General features: G+C 38.5%; 1 protein-coding gene across 4 annotated transcripts in view; it reads left to right on the forward strand.

The window, feature by feature from the left end:
• The window catches only part of LOC139736044 (uncharacterized), an 88,676-nt gene that overhangs the window by 19,908 nt on the left and 53,216 nt on the right, over positions 1-15,552 (forward strand). For all 4 annotated transcript variants that reach the window (XM_071646790.1, XM_071646789.1, XM_071646791.1 and 1 more), the window contains exon 2: positions 4,342-4,424. The gene's annotated coding sequence lies outside the window, so the exon portion shown is untranslated. The remainder of the gene's footprint in view (positions 1-4,341; positions 4,425-15,552) is intronic.

Consider the following 15,552-nt stretch of genomic DNA (forward strand, 5'->3'; position numbering starts at 1 on the left):
GGTTAGGTTCTATCTGTCTTTCCTGAATGACTGGTGATTGCAGGTGTGATGTGTGATTATTGGTTAGAAATTGTGTTATTACAAAGAGATAAACACCAATCACTTCATTTGCATATGAAATCTAGATATATGTTGGGTTAAAGAAAAAATCAGCAGTATTGTTTAACTTAATTTTTGGGGTCATCAGTGAAAGTTCTACATACTGTGTTATAAATATACAAAGAATATGAACTGATTTATTAGAGTTTGCATTTGATAGAAAAAAAAAAACGACTATCTTGTCTGATATGTAGTAATATATTTGGGCAGCCATGATGAAGACGTTATTTGTTTTGTCCCCCCCCCCCCCCCCCCCCCCGAAATGATTTTAATAAAATTGTTGTTCACATTTTGTATATTTAGCAATACTTAACATTGATTGTGCTGATTAACATTTTTGATATTGTTTGTTTATATCCCTAACTCACATTTTAGAACTATTTTGAAGCACTAAAGCTGTTGTTATTTTTTTTTTCATCTGCAAATGGTAAATAGTGCCTTTAACCTTTACTATAAGCGTTTTGTTTGCCAATTGGCATGTCCGCCTGAGTGTTTTCACAGGTAGGGAGAGAAGTCTGGAGACTAATTGCCAGTGAATAGAGACTCCCTATAATCCCCTTAATTCCTGTCGTGTCACATGGCTTCCCACTGGTCTGAAGGGCATTGTTACATATGAGTGGGCTGGCTATCTACATTTAGGTCAAGTTTGGAAGAGTTACTGTATACGTCGAATATTTCGTGAGGTTTTTATTTTCACGAATTTCGTGAGTCAGGTGCTATTTGTGAAATTAAAGACACGCGAAAATACTGACTCTGATCCCAATGTGAATGTGACATATGCGTGTACATTTCACCATTTAGTACAGGACTCCATGATCGCGAATTTAACCACTTGCGAAATCGTCAGGAATTCCCGATTCGCGAAAATTTAGGCTGGTGAAATATATAGCGTATACAGTATCTGAATACTAATGAAGAAGTATGGCAAGTTAACACCTAAGTGCTTGGGCACATAAAAACTTAAGAGAGAAAGTCATATATCCTGAATACATGTGAAACAAAGGAAATATTGATATAAAATATGATGTAATTGTGGTGCAGCAAGACAAGCATTTAGGAAGTTATGACTAATTATATGATGGAAATTATCCAACATGATATTAGGTTATTAAGTCTCAAATGGTAAGTCATTTCCTCATGGTGACTTTGACAGATCACATGCAGTAATAATCATCATTGAATTCATTTGATGTATGGATTGTCAGAATACTCGAAGGAAAAGGAAAATTAAAACAGGTTCATCTTAACATTTTTCTCCCCAGATTTCCCAGAGATGTGTCATTTCCCATATTCTGAAACAGTGAACTGCAAAATTGTCATACACTTAAATAGAACATGATCTGATCAATTTGAAGGCATGACGATTATTTTTTTTGTCGGTGCAAGCGATAAAATGCTTGAGTATTTCAAGGGTATTGTGCTGAAAACGGCTATCTGGTAATGCATTTCATAAAGCCACTTTAGTTGATGTACAGACATATTGTAATGATAGTGTTCAACTTAAAATTGTAATACTGATCATGCACAAATTTTTACTCATTTTTACTCAACTGCTGCCTTGATTTCTCTCTCTAGACAGCTTTTGTCATGATATCAAGAGAGTTCTTTTTATAATGCTAAGTACAATAAAACAGCAACTAACAAACAATATTATTTATGTGCTGTGTCTTACCCATTTTTTCACAGAGCAAAGGGGCTGACCATTGGATAAATGTTCATTGCAATGGCAGCGGTGCCTTGATTTGATGCATTATGAGTAAACCTATAAACTAGTGTATCATTGTCACCAAACGTCCAAGGGAAGAATATATACATAGAATTAGCAAAGTGTTCATTTTTTTTTTTTAGGACATAGTGAAAAGTGATACATGACTCACTTACGTCAGTGGGAAAGAATATTTGCATGTGCTGTGTCCAGAACATGTGAGTGCATTGATAATTACAGACTAAACCTGCAACCACGCTACAGACCACAAGTGCTATAAATGCTGTTGCATGAATGCTTGTAGCCAATGAGTCTGGGGAGACTTATGTTTTTATTCTATTTTCAGGATAAAAAGTATATATTTTGAGACTTTTTTTTTGTTATTGAGACTTCTGTGTACTTCTGTAATACTTGTAAACACACATAGATGGACATTTCTTAAGGATGATATTTTTATTTTTGTCCAATTTCACAAAGATACTTTTAAAACTGATTGGCTGGTATTAATATCTTTATTCAAGGTTGTTATTTGAGACTATTGATTATGCAATTGCTTACCAGTGTCTGTTTACATGTACCTTCCATTTCAACCTTGATAACACCATACTGGCATAGATGAAATTATGTAGGACAATCCGGTGCTACAATGTAGGGCCTACTTCTTTCACCTGGCATATTTTGGTGTCAATATGTTTGTCTCTGTGTTCATTTGGATATGATTCCCATGGAAACCAATTATGTAATAAAATCAACAAATATAGTTACTGTAAAACATGATATATTCGTGGCATGAAATTTTCGCGAATTGCCACTGGCGTTCAATGCATGTAGTGTAGACAAAAACTTTCGCATACATTTTAATTTCGCAAATTTCGGCACTCGCGAAATTCGCGAAATTAAAATGCTCGCGAAAATTCCTCGTTTTACAGTATATATGTAGTGAGTGTTTTTCTCCTTTGTCATAGGATTTCTTGCCTTTTCGGTTAACCCAGGTTACATGTACTCTGCCTCCAAAGAAATGATGATATACAAGTAGGCTGTTTACAGATGACAGCTTTTTCCACACATACATGCCCCTTTGAAAAATCACACATAAATATATATTTTTTTTTACGCAATGGGGTGTGTTATGCACGTATGCAGCAATTGCCTTCACATTGCTGTATAAAGCTGCATAGCTGCTTTGCTCATTTTGTGTGTGTGTGCACGCGCACATGTGAGTGCGCATGTTTTCGTTTTATCAAGTGACATTGATTATTAATACTTCATAATTTATCAGGAAGTAGTAAGCCTATAATGAGAAGGGACTCTACTGGTGAACACTGACTGGTGGTCAGTGATGGGAAACGGGCAAACATTGATAGTCTCTTTAATGTGTGCCATGATTTGTTTATGTGCCAATGTGTGTCATTAGTGGCCATAAATTGCTGCCACTGGGAGGGACGAGGTACGATGTGCATACATACAGCCACTCGCACCCACGAATCAAGAGGCACCCGGCTGAAATTTAATTTTTAAGTTTTAATGAATAGGGGACAAATTTGTCTGAGAAATGATGTGATGCCTTCGATAATTGTGTTACGGGGGTAGGAGAAGTACGCGCTGCAGTGCAAGTGGTATTTATAGAATAGCCATGCATGCTGCAGTAACAAGCATGTAGATAGAATGGGCAGAGCAGTGTATGGTTTACATGTAGCCCATCCTATGTTTAGGATATTTACATGTCTGGTGCAAACTACAATGATCAATATCTTATCATCGAAAATAAGAACTGTTAACTCTTTCCCTGGTATCCCCTTTCTCCTTCAATGCTAAAATTCTTGGTTTGTTAATTTGCTTTGTATGAATTAATGACTGTTGACTGATGGTACTGTAAAAGTGGATATTTTCATGCAACTAGTTTTTCGAGCTCGGCCTGGTTAGAAGAGTTTCGCGTGTTTTTAGTTGCGCGTAATCAAGACATCAACTACTGAAACACATGGCAAGCAAAAATATTTGCATGCTTTTATTTTCGTGCTAGTTTCTCATTGCGCGAAATGTGTGAAATTTCAACACTGTGAACATTTCCACTTTTACAGTACCCCTTTTTATCAAATACATGGTAAACTTACAGAAAGTCTTCTTGTTCTTATATTTGTTATAGACATGGGCATTGGCACTATTTTGTTGATTTTTCTGAATTTGTTAAATCAAAATGAACGATCTGGAAGACAAGTGAATTTGAAATAGTGTGATCAACAGACGATTCTGTATTGAATTACTTTCTTTCAATCATTCCACAGTATTGCTGTCCAGGCTATTGCATAAAACTTGTCATATTAGTGTTGGTGTTGTTTGTATTCATTGTGCTTATCATAGACGTAATTATGTAATTGTGATGTAAAATGTGTTTGTATTGTTATGATCATTTTGTTGCAATGTAATGCCAGTGGAAGCCAAATTTCTATGTCTGACATCGACCGATAAAGAAATGAATGAATGAATGAATTATTTCCCTAGTCTTCATGCACATTTCTATGCATTCTGTGTCATTGCAGGCCTACATGTTCCAACTACATGCCAATGGAGGACATCGTTGTGGGAGATAAATTCACCAGATCTTTGGCCGAGAGATCCTGAGGTATAATTACTTGGTCAAACAAGATTTTTGTATGTCATTGGTCGTCAGACATTTAGTTAATATAAATCCCTGGTATGGGGACAAAAGAATTTGATCATAATTATCATTCGTATCATATGTAAATGTGACTGGGAATTACAATCCTTGTCTGTTTATCACCTGCTCACCGTCCAGATTTGAGGTTTTATCCTTTATCCTACTATTTGCAGTAAATCATAACGTAGGTGTTTACTTTTATGTATGAAAAGCTGTGAATTGATGAATACATTATCTTTGAGTGGGTGATCCTGATGTGCTATCAAATCAGCCTTTTGTCTGACTGAGCCATGTTTTAGTCGCTCAAGTGACTGTTCGGCAGCACTGGAAATGTCAACATGTTTTCATTCTCTGTAACCTTCATGAATTAATCATACCTACTGGGCGTAGAGCAGAGTTTTTAAGGTGATTGTCTGAGAGTGCAAATGGAGACAGATAAACCGATCAAGGCAGAGATAGATAGAGAGAGAGAGAGAGAGAGAGAGAGAGAGAGATAGATAGATAGATAGATAGATAGAGAGAGAGAGAGAGAGCAAGAAAGATATATAGTAGAGAGATAGAGAGAGAAAGAAAGAGGTATAATGGGGAAAATGCAGAGGTAAAAGATTTTGAAAACATGAACTACTACTGACGTGATGATTATCAGCTTCAAGTGTGTAGTGAGGCCTGAGGCAGACAAAAAGAAGATTGAGAAGAGAATGAAGTATTCATTGTGGTTTTTTATGATTGCGTGAGTACATTGCAGCTCATGATAGCTACCCCCCCCCCCCCGCACACACACACACACATGCATGCAAACACACACAGACAAAAAAAAAAAAAAAGATGTACTGTAAAAGAAGATGTTTGTAGTGCTTGCTGTATGATGATGCAATGCCAACCTGCTCGCTGTTACTATAAGTACTTCCTTTTTACTTTGCCATGACTTTTTTTTTTTAATCAAAGAAAGAGGCCAGAGAATGAATGAACATTATCTTCATGATCTTCTCCAGAAATGCCAGCTGTCTATTTTAGGATTTGAGTAATATCATCCTTTATTTGAACTACTGTCATGAAAGAAATAAACACTCAAGCTTGGGGGGAAAAAATGCTTACAGTGTATAATCACCAGTCACTGTCTGGATGTAGTACGCTTTCAGAAGATACACTCGCAATAAATTTTTTCTCATTTTGTATGGGAAAATGATGATGAAAACAGAGGGAGTTTTTTTTTCTTCTTCTTGTCGCAAGTTGCATGTTAGAATATGCTCCAAAATGCCAGAGAGTTCAGTTGCCCAAACATGTTGGTTGTGACAAAATCAGGGTTTTTTTCCAGTACCTCTAGCTTCACTTGATCCAATGGTGGCAAAAAAAAAAAAAAAAAAAAAAATTATATATATATATATATATATATATAAAAAAAAAAAAAAAAATTATATATATATATATATATATATATATATATAATATGTATATATTATGAGTTTTGTTAACATTGTGTGAATGTAATGATTGGTATCATGTATTTTTTAGTCCAGTGTGGTGGATGAATTTCATGCATGTGTTCATATAATCAGGGGAGGATGTATATCAACAAGAGAGTTAGTTTAATCAGAATGAGCAAGATAGGTCTTTCTTGAAAAAGTAAAAGAATAACCATAACTTGAAATTGTCATGCTTAATGAAAGGAAAATTAGAAAATCAAAATATATATATATTTTTGCATATACGTACTGCATATACCATGCTCATTTCATGTCATGTTGTTCGACTAACTGAAATTGAATGGTCATAAAAGAATTCATATGCATTGTTTATGTTGTGATTTTCACTGACGTATTGCAGTTGTTCACTATATCTAGGCCTACTATCAGTATCAATACAAGTGGCTACCTGTATGTAAAAGTACTCTTATACCCATCTACACTTGAATCCTCAGTCTGCATCAAACAGACTAAACAAAATGAAAGAATTCATTATATGCAAGTTTATGATTTTTTACTGACACATTGCTGTTGTTCACTTTGTTTGTGAAAAAAAAATAAAATATTAAAATTGTTCCGTGGGAGAGTGTCCTCCTTTAAATTCCCTCCCTTCTTGTTTACACGCATAGGTTGGCTACCCACTGCCATGTGAATTTTCAGGGCAATGTGGAAGTGACCTCAATCCCTTCTGTGGAATGATAGTCTAGGTTTCTAGGCCACTTTTTGTTTAGTGGTAGGCATAGTAGCAGTATTTAATTGTTGCTCTTATTTCATTCTTATATTGAGTACAGGGAGGAGAAGAAAGCAAAATCGAGAATTACGAGAAACTTGATCGTCCATGAGGCAAATCTACACAAGAAATGACCATCTAGATATGTAGACAAGAAGTGTCTCTGATGGTTGGAAATGTGGTGGGGGTGGGGAAGGGGAGTATAAACAGAGTGGCCAGAATGCAGAGTTTCTTCAGGCTGTTGAAGGACCTCTCAAAGGACTGAAGTGGTTTCATACCTATCAGTGAACTTGTTTGTAGTCACGTTTCAGGAACATGTCCCTGAATCAGTTTAGAGTCTGAAGAGTAATCAGATACTCTAATGAGTCTCGTGCTGACAGCTAATTGCAAACAACATTCATCACAACCAATGTGTCAAAAGGTCCGCGGCCTCTGCATCTAAAACACAACACTTGACATGCTAGAGTATATAAAACCCGTTTAAGGACAAGTCCCGAGTATCTCGGGCAGGGATCTATAGGAAATGCGAGTTGTAACAAAATCAGTCCGTCCTCAACAGGTTAAGATACACATACATGTATGTACATACCATGGTAGAAGGAAATAGATCATACACCTCCACCAATACACTTATTTTTTTATGTGAAAACCATTCAGACTGTGAACGCTGCACCCAGTATTGATGGGAAAACACCTCTAGATCCCATTGCCAAATAGGATGTGAGAAATGTGTCAGGGATATTATTGTAATTTCAAGTCTGAATTTCAAACTGTGAGAAAAAAACAAACAAACACACCCTAAATTACCGTGAAATGTTTCTCTTCCGCACATTTACTGATGTATTTGTTTGAAAGTGTGAAAGCCATCTTTGTATTGACCAGTTTTCCCTTTCCTCTGTGTGGATGGATGGCATTACTTTCAAGAGGGGAAGGAGATTGTGCTGTTTACGGATGTAGCCAACAGTCTTGCTGTGAGCTGCAATGCATTGCGGTTGTTTTCATCGTCGTGGCTGGAACAGGTTTCAAGTGCTAGCCTCTATGCAAGTCACAGATGATGAGACCAATTAAAACTTTTCATGGTGGTGGTGGTGGGGTGGGGGTGGGGGGTGGGGGGGGGGGGTGGGGGGGAACAGCTCATCTCTGTGGACCCCAAGGCACTTTGTTGAGTGTTCCCGCATACCAAGTATTCTTCATGACACCCCTTTCATGCTTAGCAAATTTCAACCTGAGATCTTGTAGGAACTCATGGCTGATGTTGTAGCATGAAAGGCATCATGGGTAAACTCACATGTAAAATGCCAGGTGACTTTTTGGAAATCTTACCCTTTTGAACCATGCGTGGTAAACTCATGGGTGTCCCTGCAAACTCCCCGGTGATGCTGTAGCATAAAAGGCATTATGGATAAACTTCAGGGTGAAAAGCAAAAGTCCGCATTCTAACAATGTCTTGTGGGCCATTTTGTGCATGCGCCATAACATAATGTGTACTTGCACTGCAGAAGAGCCAACAAGAATTATTCAACCAGGAGCTTATTCACTAGTATGAAAAAAAAAAGATTCTCGCAGGCATTCTAGGTTTGAATCTTTCGTTGAATCTCCTAGGCGATGTGACGAGCGTGAAAGGGGTATGACTGCTGAACACCCGCCCCCCCCCCCCCCAAAAAAAAAGAATGGTAAGACAAGAGACCCTGTGTTCGCTGGCACTGATCTGCATCAGTCTGTAGGGACATGTTCTTGAATTTCAGATGTTTGAAAAGGACCTGTCTCTCAGATCTTTAGTGCACCAGCAAGCAGATATGAAGAGAATGTCTGTGACAAACCAGTCCATTTGTAGAGGCATTCCCACTGCCTAGAAAATGCTTAACAGTAATATGTACATTGCTTGAAGACAATGTTCACTGGATGTCAGTCGTAAGAGTAATCAATAAACACTTCTTAATATCCTTTAGGTAAAAAAAAAAACAGCACACACACACACACAAGAAGACATAGTGATCGTAGTAATTGCATATAGACCTATAGGCATATTATATAAGGGGTTTTTTTTCAAAGGGGGGGGGAGGTATTTCTGTTCAGAGTTTAAAGATTATCGATCATGGGATTGCATGAATACATTTTGATAAGATGAATATAGGATGGGACAATGCCAGGAGAGAGATATCTTATCTGTGCTGGCCTGTGACTGTGCATGATGCATATTTACAACATCATATTATTGCACCTGCTATGATAGCTATCCCCACAGTTGATGGGAGTTCATTGACTTATTAAAGTGTAAACTTCATGATTGCGATGTGTTTGCATATATGGTACCTGGAAAGGGGCATACGACTATCAAGGCACATTTTATTGCACACAATTGATAACTTTTGTCTTTTGTAAACTTAGTTGTAAATATTTTTGTTCAATCCTGTGGATTTGTTGACCAGCCCATTTAACTTTGTTGAGCTGATTTTTTTTTTTTTTTTGGAATTATGAGATGTACATGCTTGTAGTGCCAAGTGTAGGGCCTACATGTGAACTCGGGTTGCATACACTCATGATGCCTGAGTCATGTATGATGTAGGGCCTACCCATTCTCATTTCCTCCAGACAAGAGTACAAAGTGCATGTATGGGGTTATGATGACATCCTAACCATTTTTCCTAATGTAGCCGTATTATTATTTCAGGCCAGAAAATACATCGCCAACGTCTGGATTAGTGGGGGTGGTTGATGTAAGTTGACTAGGGAGACTTGAGAATAACATTGTGCAATAGGGTGGGGCAATTTTAAAATTGCGGTCTGAGATGATAAATTTCAGACATTGTCTATATTTACTTCCTTTTTTTTTTTTAGTTGTCTCAGTTCAATGGATGACACCCTTCACATTTCACATAAGTTTGTCCTTATGACAAAGACTGTCTGAACTCTGTGAATTAAAAGTAATGAAGAATATAATCATGGAGCTATGTTGTAGCTCCTTGGTATACAATCTTGCAGTGTGTTGAAAGCAGTGAAGAGAGTCTGGTATGGGTAGACTAGTGCCAAGGGGTGGTTTGGATTTCCAGCCAGTCGGGAGCTGTGTGCTTGGCATTTGTTTCATTAGAGGGAAAGCAGGCCATCAATTGCAACGGCTGGCAGTAGAGTCACTTGGCCAGTGTGGAATGTGCTGGCACTCTTCAATCCTTGGTTTCCTCTTTCTCACTCTCCCGAAGTCTCTGTCTCCCCTTCCCTCCCCCCCCCCCCCCATCTTCTCTGTTGCTCCCCTCTCTCTCTCTATTTTCCTCCCCCCCCCCCCCCGCAATTTCTTCTCTCCCCCTCCATCTCTCCCTTTCCCCCTTAATCCTTCTTTCTCTCTCTCACTATCTCCCATATATCTCTAACTAATCAAGCTATATATCTATCACTCCCTATCTTCTTTGTTTCCGTTTTTGCTCCAGCCTCCATATCTCCCTTTGCCATCCATCTATCTATCTATCTATCTCCATCTACATCTCTCACTATCTCTCCATCTCTCTCTTCTCTTCATCTCTCACTATCTCTCACTATCTCTCACTATCTCTCACTATCTCTCCCTCTCTCTCTGCATGACAGTGACAGAGCACCGAGAGCTACAAACATGTCCCGTCCTCTCCCTCTCTAACCAAATTGATCATACATCCTCAGATCTGCCAGGTTTCAATTCGGTGAGACGGGCAGATGCGGCTGATAATTAGGACAATCGCTGCCTCTCGTTCGACAGATCAGATGCGGGATGCCAATGCTAACATGGACAGTGCCTGGACTTTGGAAGTGTGATATTTTGGTGGTGGACTACTAGGGCTAATCATGGGGGTCGGTCATTGATGCAGTCATTTATACTTTATTTTGTCTGATAACGGGAGAGGGAATAAGATATAGATTTGCAGCTTTCTGTCAGTCATGTTTTGAAGGATTCGCTACACCCCCTTCACTCTTCCATGCTGTAATAACTGTCTTTGCGATTTGCATATTAATTTTCCGCGTTTAGTCTTAGTATGTGTGATATTTGGATATCTGTTCCCCTTTCACCCTCTAGAAAGATTGTTTGAAGTTCCTGACGATGGAACTTTGAAAGAGATGGCATATTTTTTAGATGATACGTACAAATATATGCTTAAAGTGGTGTAATGTCATTCTGATAAAAGATGAGGACATATTCAATTGTCAGAGCTCTTAACTGATTAGTGAAAAGAGAGATGACCACATTGCCTCTTACCAAATTTGACAAAGTTACCCAATTTTTAGGGAGGGAAATCATTTTCTTCTATGCTCCACCCTGTCCGTGTCGTACATTGTTGACACATCTTGATACCTTTTTCTACATGTATCTCCAAAAAGATGATATGAAGTACAATGAGCTTGGATATATTCTGTCCAGTTTTCATTCTGTGTCACGTTAGTCGGCACTTCTACCAGACCAGTTCAGGGAGAAACATGTATACTGTTAGCTTCATTCATCTTCTTTTTATTGCTCAGTTTTTATCATTGCTTCCACCTTTGAGTTGAACTGATCGCTGTTGCTTGTGACTGAGTGCATTATAAGGGCTTTTTACACTTGTAAATTTTTGCTTAGTCCCGTACCGACGGTGGGGCTAAGGGGGGGGGGGGGGGGGCCTTAGCCCCACCGTTGGTATGGGACTATCCTTAGTCCACTTTCTGTTTACACTCATTTTTGCCAAAGTGGGCTAGCCCCACCGATAGTCCGGTACTATCTGGCCCTGCAAAATAGCAGGGTTAGCACCGCAATTGTGGTGCCAAGCAAGTGAGTATAAAAAGAACGAAAAAATAATCCTGGGCTAAGCGACAGAGACGAAGTCCGACCCTCACTGACCAATCAGAAACGAGGTAATCAAGTGCTGCCGGTGCGTGCGTGTACGTGTACAGTACACAGTGTAATCATGAATATTCATGTGGTTTGGAAAGTCCGGGGCTAAGAAATACGAGTGTAAAAAGGTCAGTTTTCTCCTTAGCCCCGGACAAGAGATAGTATGGGACTAATTGGCCAGTGTAAAAAGCTGAAAAAATTGGTACGGGACTAACGATAGTCCTGGGTCAGAGAAAGTCCGGGGTTAAGAAACACAAGTGTAAAAAGGGCTATAGTCCGTGGGGTCGTTATCATGCTTCATCCTTTTTGCGGTCGAAATGTACACAAACTCTGGTATTGTGGTTTCTGAAGTTAGAATCTCACCCTGACACGAGACATGGTGTGCTATGTAATGGCACTTTGACGTTTACGAGAGACGTGATTCATGCGTTTTTCAACAAATCTGTACCTGCCACATTAATTTGTTTATATGCATGTGTACTGCACAATTGTGTGTCAGTTTTATTAGTTTTTTGTCTGCTTTAAAGCTCCATTATTGCACTTGGATTACTGCCAGAGAATACTTTAAAAATCTCTTCTGATGCAGAATGAGAGATATTGTGCTCTGTTATGTCTGAAGCCATCTCTAGGACAGAAAATTTCCAGTGCAGGATATTGCAGGGAATAGTAAAATTCATAGATTCACACACACTTCATACACACTTCACATCGCAAATAGTTTTGACTATTTTCGAAATGTTATACTTTTAGTGGTGTGCAAATCACAAGTCTCATTAATCTTATTAATAGTCGTGCCTATTATGTCCACAATTAAAAAATCTTGTTTTCATTGAAATCTTGATGCAAATAATCATGACTATGAGAATGGGCCTAATTAATATTTCCCCATTGGCTAGTTTCTTCTATATTGTTCTAATATTTGATTTTGCTTATTTGTATGTCATTTATGTTGTATTCAATCAGTTATGTTTTTATTTTTGAACCTGTTTTATTGTTTATCCATTATTCAGTTTTGTTAATTCTTATGCACGGCCTCGCTGAAAAGTAGCCTATAAGCTGATACCCTTTACCGTATTGAAATAAATAAAAATCAAATCAAATCAAATCTCTTGGATTGAATATGCTTTTAATAACACATGGGCAAAAAATGGTGAAAACTAAGAACACTTGGTGGCTAATCATTCTTATTACAACTATCAATCATATATGGAGGGTTTAGTGGTCATGGACATTATAGAGTGTTACATATCTACAAAGGAAATATCCTGAACCCACTTTCAAATCTCATGGATGTAGCATCCAAACTTTACCAGAAGGTGAACATAGCAAAACTGAGAGTGATATTTCAATCTTGTGTCTTTCTTTTCATTATGTGTAAATCTATTCTATCAGTATTTCTGGTGACAGGATAAGGCACATAAAGAAGATGGTCAAATCTGTTACTGAATACTGTAAAACATGATACATTCGCGGCATGAATTTTTCGCGAATTGGGGCCAATGGCCTTTTTTGCGGCATGAAATTTTCGCAACTGCCACTGGCATTCAATGCATATAGTGTAGACAAGAACTTTCCCATGCATTTTAATTTCGCGAATCTTGGCGCTCGCGAAATTCGCGAAATTAAAATACACACGAAAATTCCTCGTTTTACAGTAGATGATGAGTGAAAAAATGAGAGAAGCCGTATATTGCCTTGTGCAGCTAGGAGAAAGAGGTCGTCGCCAGCAGTGAGAACGTGACCGCAAGAAGAAATTACCGTCAATTATGCAGGGCATTTCCCATTGTTCAACCTGCGTCATCTCACAGGAGCTTGATTATGATGACTACCCAGTCTGAGGCTATCCGAGCCTTCGGCCGTCAGTTTCCTCCATCTCCATTTCTCTCTCCTTCTCCCTCGGTCTCTCTTCTCATCTCTCCTCATGCTCTGCCCCTGAGATTTTATACAGTAATAGTGATGCAAATTATCGCCATGGCAACTAGCTCACATTCTGGTTATTATTATAATCCTAATCACGCCCTCTTCCGTGCCATGCACATTTCTCTGCAATGAGCTTTCTTCCATTTATTTCATCCAGGGGCCGTAATGGTATGGGCAATGGAAAGTCATTATCATGCTGTCCTTTGTGTGTGTGTGTGTGTGTGTTGATTTGAAATCAGCCACATACTATGCACACATTTTTGATGATGCTGTAGATACGTCAAAGATGTCATGTTGCAAATTATTATTCAGATGTGGCTGAGGAAGTCAATAATTCCATCTTACAAATGTTATTAAAAGAAAGATATTCCCATTAGCATAGGCAGCCAACTAATACAGTACCCCACAAGATTACTGTCTGAGTTGAATGACCAAGCTGGCTAACATGAGAGCTCCAACAGGCAGTTTTCTAAATGCATGTCCAATGCAGCTCCAACTCCTGGAGGTCTCCCGCTCTCGCTTTTCCCCTCTTATACATACAGTTTACTCACAAGACCTGAATATGGGCTATCCAGCCATCTTCTCAGATGGAAAATAAACAAAGAAACATAGGCAAATTCTCCTTTAAAGGAAACCAAAACCCAAAGAGAGCTGTGGATTGAATGAAAGCAGCAACCTTAGTAGAACGCAACAGTGAAATTTTTAGGAAAATCAGACAATCAATGCAATAGTTATGAATTTTTAAAGTTTTGGTGTTGGATCCACTGGATGAGGACGCATGTGACATCATACTGTAGGAGTCTTCTCATCCAGCAAGGACTGTGCACAAAATTTAAAAATTCATTACTTTTGAATGAATTATCTGATTTTCCTCAAACTTTCACCAATGTGTTCTGAGGATGGACTGATTTTGCTACAACACACATTTCCTATAGACACCTGCACGAGTATACTCGGGACTCGTCCTCAACGGGTTAATATTGCTGCAGTCTCTCAATCCGCATGTACACATGAAGGCTTCAGGCATGATTTGAATCACACTGTAACCTGTGAAACTGTTGATTATCTGAACATCTGGAGATAAGTAAGAAATGTGTCTAATGGAGAGACATTAGCCATGATAATTACAGGGAGGATAACTGCGATGATTAAGGAGGCCCACAGCTATGCTAGTTTGGGGCACAAGAAAAAGAAGAAAAGAAAAACAACAACAATAGAGTAGTCTGTATTAAACTGTAGGGTGAGCCTTTTTGTGTTGCACGTCTGTTTTTACATGAATCATGACAGACTACAAAAACATCTTTCCCCTCTATCTCGAGTCAAGTCGGGTACGACGGCCTTTGTCGGCACTGGCATACTTTGGCGAATTCCGCAATCCAAGAATCTAATGTTTCTCGACCAATAATACCCTTCAACCCTGAGTGCACAGACAATGGGATATTGGTTACAGCAACGTGTTTGTTGTACGTGATTTGCAGTGCCTTTGTGTGTTAGCTGTGTCCTTCTTATCCTGGCTATGTATACAAAAAGGTCTGACACGATTCTAAATGCTGGTGAAACTAAAGGATGATTGATTTTGTGTGTCTTTGTGATAACCTCAAATCTAGATGTCAATACTCCAGTGAATACGACTCTTGCATAGATAGGGTGTTTGTATTGATTTCTTCATGTTTTATGCAGTGGGAATTCAGAGACAAACTCACACTCAATTTATTTGGAAGTGTATCATCAGATTAGTATTATGTTTTCAGAGATTATCTGTTTTTATGATCACACAAATAAATGTACTTGATGAGGAATGAAAGATTTATTTGTGAGCAAGGAAAAGACTTTCATTTTTAATCTCCAAGTCCATGATACCAAGGAGCTTCGGTTGATTATCAGATGACATACATTTGCAAGAGAACTGGAGAGAGCTGTGACAACGTGCCTGCTTTCCCACAACTGCCTTGGCTAATAGCTTCCCCCAAAGCATGATGTGCATAGCCTAGGCTTGCTTCCCAGGCTGTTATGCATTCATGACCACATCAAATATTGCAGCTCAGTCAAAGAGATGTAGGCCTACAGCTATGGCATGAACACTTGTTCTTTCCACTTCTATCAAATTCTTCTGAGGGAAAAGACATCTGTGTTATTGCAAGGCAATATGGT

Source organism: Diadema antillarum, unplaced genomic scaffold (assembly GCF_040938485.1).
Source record: "Diadema antillarum isolate AM-2024a unplaced genomic scaffold, OU_Dant_1.0 seq00000620_RagTag, whole genome shotgun sequence".
In the NCBI taxonomy this organism is placed as follows: Eukaryota; Metazoa; Echinodermata; class Echinoidea; order Diadematoida; family Diadematidae; genus Diadema; species Diadema antillarum.